A 16,260-nucleotide genomic window follows, 5' to 3' on the forward strand; every position below is an offset into this window, starting at 1 on the left:
ATCTCCAAGCGTCCACTTTCACTCCGCAAAAGCCGGGTCTATGCAGACCCGACTGCGGTGTGAGCGGCGCTGACTCGGGAATATCCCGAGTCAGCGCCGGCAAAATTCCAGGTCTGATCCGGATAGGAACTTTGTTCCAACTCCGGGTCAGACCCGGAATTTAGGTGTAAAAGGGGTATAAGCAGTGTTAGGAGACAGAGTGAAAAGTGATGAGAAAGTGATAAGGTGCCAGCCAATCAGCTCCCAACTGTCATTTTTCGAATGTGAGATGACAGTTGGGAGCTGATTGGCTGGCACCTTATCACTTTCTTATCACGTTTCACTCTGTCTCCTAACACTGCTTAGTAAATAGACCCCACAGTGAAATGTATCACTCGTTTTGATGATAAAACTCATTAGTAAATGGGGGCTGAAATGTTTTAATCAAAATATGAACAAAATCCCCATGCTTTAATTTGCTAGATACACACAGATTTGCAGAGTCGCTCACAGAACCTACATGAAATGCCAGCATCGGTAACCAATGTACTTATGCAATATACTTTTGTCACATAAGTGATGTGAATATGATGCATATTTTGTGAAAAATTCTCTTGTGGGATGCTTGACACGGTTAAGTCACAAAGTCTGAGGTGCACCAAACATGGCTATTTGGCGCAATTTGTACTATTAATTATCAATTTCTAGGAAGATCACTTGCATCTGCTTGTTATGGGCTACCGACTACATATAGACCAGTCCCATGCTAATGTGAGTTTCCACTTTGTAAATTCCCCATACCACAATTACTGTCACAACAGTAACCAGTAGGAGGGAGGCGGAACAGACCATAAATGAAACACTGGAGGCTGGCTTATTATACCAATGATGACACTTGTGCAAGTCTAATGCTCTCTGCCTATGTTATGTATCGGTCATATTAATATGCATTTTGGCCTACAAACGTAATGCTAATGGTGCGTTTCATACAGATGAGCATATACAGTATAGTAAGAGGGGCTGGTGTCACAACCCATCAAAATCGTATGTTCTCTGTTAATTTGCATGCAGAAGATGATTTGTCTAATCATGTAGACCAGTGGGTCTCTCTCAACACCAGTCAAGTACCCCTAACAGGTCATGGAAACAGGTGGAAAAATTAAGGACTCAGGTAAAATAAAAAACTCACCTGTGCATGATTAAAGAAATCCAGAAAACATGACCTGTTCGGTGTACTTCTGGACTGGTGTTAAGAACCACTGAGACGTATGCAATGGCCGTCTAACTCTGCAATAACCTCCAATTATAAACCATATACCCTATTTGAACGAGGTACGATAGCAATAGTAACAATACACACAAGCTCGCAGTCAGTGAGCACCGAGCACACAGCGCTGTGCTGCCTGAAATCACAGGAGTGAAGGTGGACGGATGGCGGGGGTGGAAACACCTCCTCTCAGTCGCAGTAGTAAATCGCAGCACAAGCTGCTTCCTCCTGACAGTTTCCCTCCCACCTGTATGAGACACAGACACAGGGCAGACAGCTCTGCTAAAATGGAACAAGGTTATTATTACTCATTGATCATCAGGGAGGTATAACGCACATGCTGCTTACTGCGCTTTACCGGACACGTATAGTAGGTAATGACCGGAATGAAGCGTCTGATGTCTTACTTCATCTGTTTCTAGTACGGAGCGAGGGACCTCAGTAGCTGCAGCTTATACTAACAGTAAGTTCTATGTTTCCTGACCTACAGTACAATTGTCGTATTTATTGTTTCCGTGTAATACATACACGTGTCATCAGTCCTACATGGAGAATAGTCTGGTTACTGCAGGGTAAAAAGTTACAGGCTTATGTATTTGTAGTGTGTAATGTTATTTTCCTCTAGCACCAATCACTCATTTTATAGTACATGGTTTTTATTTACTTTTGGCTAGAGGATAGCATTGGGCTCACAGACTGCAGTGATAACATAAGGAATTCCACAGAGCATCCCTGGCTGGATAATGTGCTGATCAGGTTTTAGTCATAGAGGTAATAAGTGAATAAAGTAAATATTTTCTTATGTTTGTTGCAGCACAAGACATACATAAAGCTGGGACGTACAATATCATCAAGATAAATGTAGGTGTACCAGGGCAAGTAACCTTTGGGAGCACCTGCTACTAAATAAAATGTAATTGTGATTAGTGTTTGCCTTACCTGTACTTGGTATGGAATACATGCCCGTACTGGTGTTTGGTAATTACTTCACAAACTCTCGGTCTGCAGTTAATGCTGTTGGGTATGGGGCCCATTTATCAATTGCATTTGCAATGCGCTTGGGTGTGATATTAGTGCCAATAATCGCATTGCGGGACATGAATATACTGCTCCGTTGTGCACAGAGTGAGGAGACCACAGAGTGCATACGTGGCAGCCATTGCTCCATCTCTGTAAATTGTACGAAGTATAGCCCATAGGCTTCAGCAGCACAATGCCTTCTTCAGATGGCACTAGCGGCGGGCACCAAACTCTTGGTAAATCTGACAGCATTGCATCCCCCATAGAAATCTATGGGGGCTGCTGTGAAATGGAGGGGCCGCAACAGATATCTGCTGCATTCCCTCCTTCATACATTAGGGTGATACTAAATATTTGCAGGTATCCCCTGAAAATGGGTGTTTAAGGGGAATATGCCTCTAATATTTAATGAGAAATAGACATTATGGACACGCAACTTTGTGGTGGAACAGCACAAGCTGCGATGTTAGTTTGTGGGAAATCCAGGGGTATCCCCCCCCAATGTTTGTCAATTTATATCAAATGTGTGCGTATGTGGGAAATACTCTGATTTCTCTATATATTTTCATTACTGACAGTCATCTGTCACTGAACTATAGAGAGGAATCTAAGTGATCGCAAATACGCGTCATAGCGCATATTTTTCCTGAAAATGAGGACCGGATACTCACTTTTGCAGAATGGGTGGGTCCCCATTGATATTGCCCATAGCAACCAATCAGATTCTAGCTATTATATTCTAGAAGGTGCTAGACAAATAGGTAGAATCTGACTGGTTGCTAACTTGCTATGTGTAACATCTCCATTTCTAAAAACCCACACTTTAGTAAATATGGGCCCCATTTACAAACGAAAAATAACCCCTTTAGCACTCGCTAAAGGGTTTATGCTAGGTTTCTGTATTTAGTAAACGGCGGTAATCTAAAATTACCGCTGTTTTTACAGCATTGCTCTCGCCATATTTTAGATGGTGAGAGCGATGCAGGCCCCATTGCCGGCAATGGAGACCCGGCGGTGTCTTTCCGGCTACAGCGAAGCCTTCCAGGCAATTCCGTGTCACCGTGTCATGCGCAGATGGACTGTCGCGCATGTGCATAACACTGGAGGCCCGTCGCTGGCAGTGTTAGGCTGCCAACAGCCCAGCAGAGGACCTTGCTGAGGACTTCGACTTCGCTGGACCTCGCCGCAGGGGTACGTATTACTACATACCAGTGGAATTTTGGTTTGTATCACAGTGATACTAAATGAAAATTCCCGCTGGTATTTCATTTCGTTTGTAAATGGGGCCCATTATCCCCTAGAGTCTCGCCTATATTATTCTTTTTCTTTTCACATTTTTGTTGTTAAAAAAATATTTTTCTGTCCTTCATTACTATGTTCCTACCAATAAAAACCAACAATATGTTTTCTGCACCATCTCCCAGACTTCCCTTACCCCCTCCCTTCCCCTAGCACTGCCTGCCCCTATGCGGTCAACATCCCGGAGGTCTGGATTCTGATGCTTACCTTACCGGCGCCGTTATGCCAAAGGTAAGTAGTGGGGGGGAGAAGGGTTAGGTTTAGGGGTTAGGCACTAGGGAGAGGGTGCGGGCAGGGAGAGGTTAGAATTAGGCACTAGAGGGGAGGATAGGTTCAGGCACCAGGGTGCCTGGGTGTCACAACTGCTGCTTGCCCTCACGCCCCATAATATGTGATGGGACCCAGAGCACAGTGGAGTTGGACACCAATTTTTTTATCACAAATTTTTGGCGCCTGGTGCGAACACTGAAAACGAAATTGCCAGAAGGAACCCTATGCCATATACAGTAAAAAAAAAAAATTCAAACCCAACATGAGGCATCAAATTATGCGAAATCTGAGCAAAGTTGTTTTAGTTTATACAGCCACACCCTGGTATCTCATGATCTAATCACTGCTGAGCCAGAGGATGCATTTCAGTTGTTAAAACCAAATAATATGCAGTATTTATATTTTATGGGCTGTAGACTGAGCCTATTAATGGGGAAATCCAGGGGGACATTTTATCAAAATGATCATGAAGAAATATTGCCCCTGGACATCAGGGCCCCCACAGTCCTTTATCCAGCCCTTTTTCTCACCAATTAGGAGGAAATAAAAATCGCCTGTGCTTCGGACCAATGGCCCCTCTACTGAACTTTATTATAACAATTCTTTTGATAACTTCTTTTTTTAAATGCCGCCAATATGTGTTGTCATGCAGTAAAGGTCCAAATTGAAGTTAAAAGCTGAAGAAAAGTATTGGGAGGACTTTAGTCACCTAGGGCCCTATTTATAAATAATGACACTACTGCCCTGAAAACGAACATTCCTTATGCTGCGTATAGCGGTAATTTTGGATGCTTGTATTTTGGTGCTACTTATTGAGGATCACTGACCAGGAGAGTGGCTCCGATAAAATCCATCTTGTTGAAGTGAATTAGTTGAGTAATGGCTACGCTATAACTTTGCTGCCATGTTCATAGCAGGCATGCCTGATGCACATGGGCAACTTAAATTTGAGGAGACTGCAGTTCCCATTTCAAAAACAATATAATGGGGATTGCTGTAACCTACAGTAAGCTCTTGGTAAATTGCAGGATTACTAAAATCTTGTAGAATCGGTGGGTAGAATCCCGGTGCTGGAATACCGACCACTGACACCTTGACTGTAAGTATTTTTATGGTGCATACACACGATCAGATTTTTTCTTCGGATATGGACGATAACGATTTAAAAATCGTTCAGTCGTTCATATCTGAAGGAAAATCGTTCATATCTGACATGCCTGAACGATGGACGATCAACGATGCGCGTTCCCGTTTGTCAGATAACGATATCTGACATCTGATGGGTTTGCAGTCAGACTTGGACGATTCCATTCATTTTAATGCAGTCAAAAATTGTTCAAATCGTTCAAAACTTTGGTAAAATCGTTCAAATCGTTCAAATCGTTTAATCGTTCAGTCGTTCATCTGACAAATCTGACAAATCTGACCGTGTGTACGCTCCATTAGGGTTTGGCACTAGGGGGAGGGTTAGGCTGCAGGGGGGGAGGGTTAGGGTTAGGCTGCTGTAAAAGGTGGGTTAGGGGGAGGGTTAGGATATTTACCTAATTCTGTCACTTGGGATGCTGTTGTCGGTATTCTGACTGCCGGCATCCCGACCACCGGGATCCTGTAGCCAACCCATTTATAGTCCCCTTAAGGTGCATACACACGTAAAGATTTTCTGTCCAACCTACTAGTTTGGTTGGAATGAAAATCTGGTAAGGTATGAAAGCAAATGACAATCAGCAATTTGCTCTCAAATGCCGGAAAATGGACAAAAACTGTTGTTTGAACAAATTGTTTAGATCAAACATTTAACAAACTTGTCTGATGACCATTTTCATCTGTTTTCTGGCATTTAGGAGCAAATTGCTGATCATCAGTTACTCCCATACGTTACCAGATTTTCATTCCAACCAATCATCTAGTTGGATGGTTGGACAGAAAATCTTTGCGTGTGTACCCAGTCTTAGACATTTAGAGGACCTTTTATAATGCATCTGCAATGCGATCTGGGTACGATTTTGGCGCCCTAAATCGTATTACAGAATGCGATTATACCGCCCAGATGTGTTTAAATAGCACACGCAGGGACAGGGGCTCCAAAAAGAGCAAGTCTCTGCGATGTTCTCAGATGAAGAGACCGCATCAGCAATTTCTTCCCTCCTGTGCTGGGAATCCTGTGCATGCGCGGTCTACTGATCATACATGCGCACCAGCAATTGCTGGTAGAAGGTTTACCATACTATAACTTTAATCCAGGACACTCATGAATTGCACAGGTTCTGTGGCCAAATTCCAGAATGCTTGGTATTCCTTAGTTTGATAAATCAACAGCATCGCTTCCCCTATAGAAACCTATGTAGGAAATGGAGGGACCCTCCTTCATACATTGGGATGATACTAAATATTTTTGTGAGGAGTCTTCGGGGAATCTGCCGCAAATTTTAATGATCAATAGGTCCCATAGCAGTGAAAAAAATGCAATATGTAATAGCCAAGTTGCATAATAAGGGAGATTCACTTAACGTTGAAGATCCATCAGAACCTCTCACGCTACCATAACTGAAGTCTTACCTACTTTCTGGCTGCCCCCACTTTCTGGTCTGCGTCCACATTACAACAGGGGGGCGTGATATAGCAATGGGTGGGCAGTGCGTGGAGTGTGGTGGCTCAATCGCGTCATCGTGGACCCGCCCCCTGCTGTACAGAGCCAATGTTACAGGCACTGTACAATGGGGGCGGGGCTACAATGTGTTTCAGCACGAATCTCATCATTGCCACCCCCCCGCACTGCCCACTTTTGCTCGGGAAGTGGGGTGCGAACTGTAATGGGGGTGGTGTGGGCCGATGGCAGCCGTTCCAGGAGACTCGCCTACTCTTCCGGGTGGTCAGGAGTGCCACCCGATTTTCAGGAGAGTAGGCAAGTATATATAACTGAGATTATAATCCTTGCTCCTATTTGTTTGCATACCATAGAGCTGCAATGAATCGGGCTGGTAAACACTGTCTCCTTCTGCACACAATCCTGGTCCTGGCACCTTTTTTTTTTTTTTTTTTTTTTTTTTTCATATTAACTTTGGTACTTGCATCTAGTTTTAAGTAAACTTAATTAAAGCAAATTGAACCATGTTATACCATAAACCAGTGGTCGCCAACCTTAATTGGGATGTGAGATACTCAAGAAAAATGAAACCTCCTGAGGAGCTACTAACATTTTTGAAAAAAAAAAATAAAAATCTGGCTAATAACCGAAAAATGAAAGATCATTTAATGAAAATGAAAAAAATGTTTAATAGAAATCAACAATGCATTTAATTAATACAATGATATTGTTGCATATGTCACTTGTAATTACCGGCTCCAAGGTAGTAAGTACAGTAGAGGAGCAAAAGATATAGGCAGAGCTGCTGTGTGACTCTTCAGCAGGGCTGAGCAGGAGTCACACGCCCCAAATGCAGTCGACTCCTGTGATGTCCAGACTGTGTCCGCTACATATTGTCGCCCTTTGGCAATCACCTGACGCGCTTCCCCATCGCTCCACCCACGGCTTTGTCAGAGGTCACCTCCTCCTAGTTTACTCGGCAGTACAGCAACTAGGAGAGCTACCCAAATTACGGCCGCAAGTTACCGGTATCTCGCGAGCTACGGGTTGGAGACCACTGCCATAACATACACATGTTCAGCATGAATAGAAAAACGGAATGAAAATCTAAAAAGTAATCCCAATTATATCATTAAAATAGGCTTATTATGAGAAATCTGCAGTTTGGATTTAATCTGTAATGCTGGCCACACACATAGCGATATTTTACCCGATCTGGCCGATTCCGAAACATTGGAAAGACAGATTGTGTAAAATATGGCCAATCCTGAGTAAATCGCGAGTCCCCACTCACGATGAGCGTTCCCGCTGGTCGCACATCACATCGTCAGATCTGCCGTGCAGTATGGCAGATCTTACAACCTAGGAGGCGATTCACTGTGAAAGTCTGGATGCAGGAGAGATTGTATGAAGATTGCACACCAAATTGTGTGCAGAGCTACCGGGGAGATTTTCAAGGGAAATCGTACACAAATCGTACACATCGGCTGATCATGAGCACATCGCTATGTCTGTTGTCAGCTAAACACTCCTGAAAACAGGGTTTTCTTAAATCCCCTTCCCTTCCAGTAATATTATAATAGTGGCAGTCTCCCTTCTACCCTGGGCATTTGTAATGCTAAGCAAAGTTAATGTGCTGCATACTGTAGGTCTCTCTGCATAATAGCAGCTCTGCTGGTTCTCTTGTGAACACAAAATACTTGCATTTAAATGTGATACAGCAAACAGTTTAATGAGCTAATTTCACTCTGTTACATGTGTGAACTTGTCTCAGGAGGTGTTTTTGTGAAGAAACAAAACTTAACCTATTCACAAACCTGCATTGTACTCTGTGTACATTTGTAATTGGCTATAAGAATTTCTTTGTACAGTACGTCTTAGTAAGGGTTTGTAGATATGGGTGTAGGTAAAAGCTTAGATGAAACCTTGTACTTTCTACTTGATGCAGTTCAACTACCAGGAGGTTTTGGTCGCATTGTTCACAAAGTCGTGTAATGGATAGCCGGCAAGGACCAGCGTGCACGAACATCTGCCGAACATGCTGGTCAACCGGGTCAGGTTCCACATGTTAGCAGATAGGGAGATCGGTTTCCTGCAGTGAATGACGTTCAGTGAACGCACCGCACCCGGTGACCTGAAGGACTGAACGCTAGACGTTCAGTTTTTCATGTTGCGTAATGGATAGGCCCCTTTAGTGCTCCATTGTATTTTACCAACTGCTAACACTTATATATGCTCCTGGTACAATTGATGCTTGTGAGAAAGTGTATACAAGTGTCTAATTATGTTGAATGGTCAATCCAATTATGTGCGAGATGGGTTCTGCGAGCCAGGGGTGTATTTAGAGAGGAGGGGGGCCCTTGTTTACTCACCATCCGGGGCCCCCTCCTCTCTCCGGCGGCCGCAGCATACTAGCACATTCAGTAGACTCTGGGCACTAGGGAAATACTTTAATTTGCTGAAAAACACTTGCTTGCTATCATTTTTCAGCCATTGATAAAAAAAACGTGTACAAAAATTAGCCATTTGACACCTTCTAACAACCTCCATTAATTTACTTTATAGCCAATAACAGCCTTTTATATGGTCCGGCTATCTTAGTAGCCATTTTTTTTTTTGGTGTCCAGGGAAGTTTCTTGGGTCTGCAAGTTTCAATAAACAAACTCACATTTGCAAACTCGCACCTAATTGGATGAAGCTCTAAGCAGGGTCGGGCTGGGCCGTGGGTGCTATATGCCCCCCGGACATCTTCTGCAATGAGGGCCACCAGTGCACACTGCACACACAGATACATACAGCTGAGCAGTAAGCACGAGTGCTCAAGATCCCTCTGATTGTGTTTTTAACTTGGCTATAACTAATTATGATTTGCATATTCATTAGATCGTGTGCGATAGCAGACAGATGCATGCACGGATCAGGGAGATCCGTGATACATGCATCTGTTTGTAAAAAAATAAACAGATGCACGGACAGCATGTCCCTCTGCACCCTCGGATTCCCCTCCACTGTGTCCTGATCACAGCTGGCCACAGTGATTGGGCCCAGCGGGACCCCCTTCCGGCACAGCTGCAGTTCCGTGTCATCAATAGAAGCAGCAGATGCAGATCCTGGTAGCCATGGCTGCTGCTGTGTCCCGATCACTGTGGCCAGCAGTGATCGGGCAGCCTGCCTAAACTCCCTCCCAGCACGGCTGCCCTGCTGTGTCCCCTGCCCGGGCAGCCGGCAGCACCCCCACCCCTTACTCACCATGCGCGGCTGTGACTCCTCTAATAGAACCAGTATCCGCGGCTCCTGGTAGCCGCAGCTGCTGGTCTGTTCAGTCCGGGGGGAGCTGGTGGCACTTCCCTTCCCCCAGCGTGGCTGACTGTGACAACTACAGAAGCAGCAGCCATGGCAGCTAAAGCTCTGTCCCCAGCCCGCGCAGCCAGCGGCACCTCCATCCACTCCTCCCCTGGCCAGGCTACCCAGAACTCTGTCCCCGATCTCTCATTGCGGGGTCCAGTGTCGTCTGCAGGGAGCTCTGGCGCTGTGGAGAAGTAGCTGGTGAGAGAATGGCTGGCTGCAAAGCCACTCCTTCGCCGGCAGTCATTGGACAGTGTCGTCATGACATCAGGGCACATCATGATGATAACATATTTTCGAATATAGGAGATCTGACCTGTGTGTGTGTGTGTATTTTTTTTTTTCTTTTACAATCTTGTATATTTTTTTTACATTTTTAACATTATAGGCAATTTTATTTTTATAATGGCGGTCCTGTATCGATCAATTCTCGATACGGGGCGTCCAATTAGGGATAGTATACTATACAGTCAGGGTGGGCAATAACCACCCCTGCTATACAGTATACTAGGGATGGCCATCGGCTGTTGGCAAAACCACTTGTCATAGACTATCGATGGTTTGCAATCACTGATGGGCACTGTTACTGCACCGACGATGGCTGCCCCCAACTGGTGTTAAGGGAACATTGGTGGCTGCAATCCATGATTTCTATTGATGGTTGAACCCATCGACCATCACTAAAGTATACCATAAAAATTTGTAGTTTTAAGGTATACAGTGTTTAAAATTTATTTTTTTATAAAATAGCTTTGGATATTTTTTAAAAAAAAGATGTTCTTGACCTAATTCAGTCATTAAAAAAAAACCAGACAATTTCTGAGCGTTTTTGGGAAAATATATTAGCCATTTAAGTGGTTAAAGCAATATTTTCCTTCTTTGATGACTCAGATGGGAGATGTTTAAGACCTTCTAAATAGGATAGGTGTAGAAGTTGTCTATGGAAGCTGACTGGTTGCTACCTATCTTTTTATAGAAAAATTGCTTAAAGTGGCCCCGGTAGATAATGCCATCTTCAGATGACGTTAGCGGTATATAGTTTTTATATTACTTGCTGCCGGAATGCTGGCCATCGGAAGCCTGACCCGGAACTAAAGATAGGTGTTGAAATCCCCAATACCTGTCTTTATCCCGACTCCAAAATCCTGACAGCTGGCATCCAAAACGAAGATAAGCAGGGCTTGTTAGGCCTTAGCCGCAGGGGGAGGAGGGTTATTTTTAGGAACCCTCGGGGGGAGCTTAGGGTTAGGCTATGAGGAGGGAGGGTTAAGGTGGCCATACACAGGATGATTTTTAACACGATTTTGGCAGTTATACAGGTTGGACAGACCAATCGTTTGAAAATAGTTGTATTTTGAGTCTTCTGTGACCCCGATGCGCGTCCCCGCCATCGTCTAGTTGGATCGCAGATCAGATGGTTTTGCAGAGAGATCTCAACTGATCGTGTACGATGTGAAACACTTCTATGCATCTTATCCTATGATCTTAATGATCAATCGTACACCATTTGACCACATCTTATGAAGAATTTCAAGGGAAATCGTACAACTGATCTTACCAACTTTGAATCTCACAGTGCATGGGGGCCGTTAGGCACCACTGTGGAGGGTTAGGTTTAGGGTGCGGGAAGGGAGGCTTAGGCACTAGTTGGTGGGGGGTTAGGTACCACGAAGGGAGGTTTAACTTATGGGCTACAGATCACTATAGTTACTGGGAGAGGGATCCGTATGATCCCTTTCCTGGTACTCTCTGCTTACACATGCATGGTAGTGTGGCAGGCCCCTGAAACTGAAAGTAAAGTAATTTCATTGGAAAGCAATTTATCTTTACACATTGCAGAGACAAGCTCCTGTTGGAGCATCTGTCCCCTGGATGTTTGTTTTGGTAAATGGTGGCATAATAAATTTAAATTATCGGATCTAAATTGATTAATAGGCCCCATAATCCATTATGGATGTTCATCTGTGTTGTGGTCATGTTACTTTTCTGTATTGGTGATGTTTGGACACGGGAATTCAATGTGATCTACATTATGGTAACCAAACTATCAATATTTTTTTCTGCGCCCTCTATGGGGCGTAAGGGAGAGTTAGATATGTTACTGATCACAAAGTGTCTTTATCGGTAACTTTATGGCCATTGCTGAGAATTTAATCTTCTCCCCAAGAGCCACATTGTAACTGCAGAACCAATTGCATCAAGGCCCCACCCCCCACCACTCAGTGAGATGCTTTGTGCCATTGGACAGTGGGGGATGAAGCCTATGATTCTGCAATTGGCAGCGATTGAAGTTATCAAGCACCTGCCTTACCCACTTGGCTCAAGAAGATGATGTGATCTGAGAGGTTGTTCTACGCTCCAGGGAGTGTAGGAGAACTTCCCGAAATTAGGGACTTTTCCAGACATTCCAGAAGAGTAGGCAAGTATAATATAATAGTATAACATAATTCATTGTTTATATACCTATCCATCAGGGTCAGATCATTAAAGATTACAAGGTATGTCCAGAATGTTTTAGTTAATCAAATTTTTTGCTTTGTTTTAAATGTTTTAAATGTATTGGTACTTTATAGAATTTGTGGTTGACTCAATTATTAGTTTACAAAAGCTTAAGGGTGATAAATAAACCATTTAACCTGTCCAAAAATTCCTCTGTGATGCACAAAAATAGCATATTTTGCATTTATGTAGTATAATTCATGAACTTCCAGTGATTCATAATTTAAAACCGGGTTTCTAATGCTGCTGTTCATATGTACCTAGGACTACTTTAATATATTACATTTATTTCTGAGTAACCGCTTTATTGTACGGGGACTATGAGCTGCGGCAATCTCTGCTGCAGCTTTGTGATCCATATACGGGAATAGGGAGGGTTCTGTTGAGGTTGAAATGTGGAGATCATTGACGACTACAAGAAAAGACTACGTTCTAGGAACATTATCATGACTGAAAACGGTTTATTTAATATTTACTGTATGATAGAAGAAAATAGGCTATATTTAAGAAAACATAGGCTCTAAGTCATTCAGGAGTGTAGTGTCAAAATAATATATTTTACAGGGAGTGCTCATTTACTGATATTTTACAGTGGATAGAGTTCACATAAATAAGTATACTACTTCATATGTTTATACTTGGCAATATGGCTGAGACCAAACTACAGAAAGTTTTTAATCTTTATGTAAAGTTGTGCTTTTTATATTACACTGTAATGATGGTAGTTGCTGACTAATCTGTCGATTGCATTTAAATGAGGACTAGATATCCATACATCATTATATGTTAAAAATGACACGACCGGTCAGGTGATGTACTACTGCTTTTGTATGCAACACTTTTATATCATAAGTAAAGGCTGGACCTATTTTTCTAAATGCTAGAGGCCAAGACCAGAAATTGAGCTGGATAATTGTAAGGGAAATATCTACTACATATGCTGGAGCATACCAACAGCAAAGGGTACAAGTACAACTATTCTGAAACTTATTTTGCACAGCCGATTGACCTGCAGATTCATACCCAGCTAGCAAGCTACTGTCCATATGGTTTGGGTATGCGATCCCGGTGGTCAGAATCTTGGCAGCGTAATCCGGCAATCTCGACATATGCAGTTAAGTAATCTAACCCTTTTCCTAACCCACCTCTCCCGGCGCTTAACCCCTAACCCTAATACTCACCATTGGGATCGCAGCCATCAGGATTCTGACTACTGTCGGAATTCTGGCTCTGGGATTCTTTCTGTCGGCATTGTATGCACTGGGGTGCTGTCTACATCCCATTCATAACGTAGAACAGTTCTATGGCTCCCAGCGTGGTAGCTAGCAACTCCTCTCTGTCCCCTTCCCTACTGTATATACAGGCAGTGTTGAACCTCTACCACACATTGGGGGAGATGTATCAAGCCTTGGGGAGAGAGAGAGAGAGAAAGTACCAACCAATCAGTTCCTGTCATCTTTGCTGTTGGTACTTTATCACTCTCCACTTTATCTTTCTCCACAGTTTAATATATCTAGCTCATTATGGCACATAAGCATCCTCCTGGGTTTAGGGTCCAGCAGAGTGTCCCCTGGACAAATGCAGTTTATTACAGTGTCATCTGTTAATCACATTTAAGACCTGAGGCTGTATATGACTATAAAACATGCCCCAGCTCAGAAAGGAATGGGTTCATATCCCGACGCCGGCAGCCCGAGAGGAGAAGATCCCGACAGGACAGGTAAGTACTCTATCCCTACCCCTCTCCTCCCCTCCCAACCCTAACCCTTCCTTGGAGGTGCCTAACCTCCCCCTCGGGTACCCTAACCCCCCCCCCTAAACCCAAACCCTTCTGGGGGGGTGTCTAACCCTCCTTCCTAGGGGTACCTAACCCCTAAGGGTGCCCTGGACTTGCCTTGTTCGGGCTTGCGTCCTTTGCCGTTCCGGCGTCGGGATTAAGATATGCGTCGGTATTTTGCCACTTATCTTAAGTCCCTTGTCGGGATTTCGATGTCTGTATTGAGACGGGTGGTCTCATAACTACATCCCCTCAGAAAAGTTCTAAATTGTAAAAGAAAACAAAGCTTAATATTGTGTATATACATGTATCATTCAATTAACATATGTCAGTTGAATGATGGATATTGCTTTAAAAATAGCAGCCAAACGACTGGAAGAGTGTTACAATGCTCTCTTTTATACTGGACAAACCTAGGTAGTGTTTTCAGGTTTTATAGTTGTAGAAGATCTGGGTAGTCACAATTTTTCTAGCTATTGTGGTAGATTATAATGAGTAATAAAAACAAATCAATTTAAGAACACCTGTGTGAACTTTACTCTGAGGAAATGATGCAATTTTTATTTGAGCTATACTGATTTGTGTAACTACACAGATCTTTAGCTGTTTACTCACCTTTATTACTGTTTTAACTGCCAGACTTGTGTGACCTGAGAGGCTTTGTAATGAACGGCATTCCCTCTATCACTGTACTTTGAGTCATTGGTCAAGGAGCAAAATATATACCTCTCCCCTAGGGCCATCTTCCACCACACAGTAGTGGGTCTCAATCATTTATGCCCTGGGACCATTGCATTAGTGATGGGGCCAACAGTTTAACGTAAACCGTTTTATAAGGTAAAGAGTCAAGGAACAGATCCTGGAGAAAATGCTGTGATTGACCTTGATTCATCTTAAAATGGACAGGGCCAGATTAACAGGGTGGCAATGGGCAGTCGCCTAGAGATCCCCCACACATGGCTACATCACCAGTGTGGGGGGCACTGTGGCATATGCATACTTGCCTACACTCCCAGAAGTCGCGGGAGGCTCCCAATTTTTCGGATGACCCCCTCACAACCCCGGAAGTGTAGGCAGATCTTTTGCATCCTGCCCACTTGCTAGTGAAGCAGGCATGATGGGGAATTTGGGTCCGCGAGGAGGGAGTGGAGATAAATTACATGATTTGCATCATTTAGCCCCGCCCCCTCCTCGCAGACCCACAAATCTGGGACTTTTCAGGGAAAAGGATGGGGCCTAATTATGTCACCAGTCTGTCCCCACCCCCTGATCCAGCCTGCTGCAGTAGCTCTCCAGCCTGCTCCCGGAAAGCTGTTCTACAAAGTCTGTAAGTATGGGCATATGTGAACTGGGGGTTCTGTGTGGCATAATGTGAACTGGGGACACTACAGTGTGTGCAACACATTTGTGGTGCTGGCAGTATTTTATACAGTATACTTTTTAATAACCTCACCAGCATATCACATTGACTATTTTATTGGTAGGGCCCCCACAAGTTAGTTGCCCCGGGTCCCACACAAACCTTAATCCGGCCATGAAAATGGTTGTCTTTTTATGGGCAATGATTCTGATTGAAGCTAGGAGCGGAAGCACACTGCAACCTGTACATTTGCACTACATCATCCTCATCACATATTTGTATTGCTCTGCAGTGTTGAACGGTCATCGTTACAAATCAAACAAAATACAATTGCTCATATAAAGAGTGTGTGAAGGATGTAAACAAGGTGGATGGAGATGGTGCAGACGGGAGTAGAGATACAGTATAGCCATGCTATTGTACTGGGCCAAGCATTACTGTACATCCAGTCATCCTCAGTAGAGCTCTTTGGAGCTCCACCAGCACCAGGAGCTATGGGGCAGGATGGCTGCTGGCTACAAATAAGAGGAAGTTCTTTTCCAAGAACTTCCCCTATTTCCCTGGGAGGGGAGGTAGGTGTGGCTGCTTTGCTGTGGGGTGACTCCTTTTAAACAAGATGTGATTTGTAAAGTCAAAGCATTGTGGGCGAGTTTTACTTTAAAAGAATATTAATTATACATTTTACTCAAGATAGATTATAGTTATTGCAGTTTTTATTCCTTTGTCCCCCCCCCCCCCTTTTTAAAAAAAATATATTATACAGCAGCACTTATAGTTTACGTTTCACTGGTGCTTTCTATGAAGACCTTTTAAACAGGATATGAAAGTATTGGATGTGAAATATGTTTAGCTTCATGACT

The 16,260-nt window shown here is 43.6% G+C and overlaps 1 protein-coding gene across 1 annotated transcript in view; it reads left to right on the forward strand.

The window, feature by feature from the left end:
- Positions 1-1,200: 1,200 nt before the first annotated feature.
- The window catches only part of STX11 (syntaxin 11), a 43,315-nt gene continuing 28,255 nt past the window's right edge, over positions 1,201-16,260 (forward strand). Inside the window, exon 1 of the mRNA XM_088474513.1 lies at positions 1,201-1,709. The gene's annotated coding sequence lies outside the window, so the exon portion shown is untranslated. The remainder of the gene's footprint in view (positions 1,710-16,260) is intronic.

This window comes from Taudactylus pleione, unplaced genomic scaffold, assembly GCF_031769625.1.
Source record: "Taudactylus pleione unplaced genomic scaffold, aTauple2 ptg000154l, whole genome shotgun sequence".
In the NCBI taxonomy this organism is placed as follows: Eukaryota; Metazoa; Chordata; class Amphibia; order Anura; family Myobatrachidae; genus Taudactylus; species Taudactylus pleione.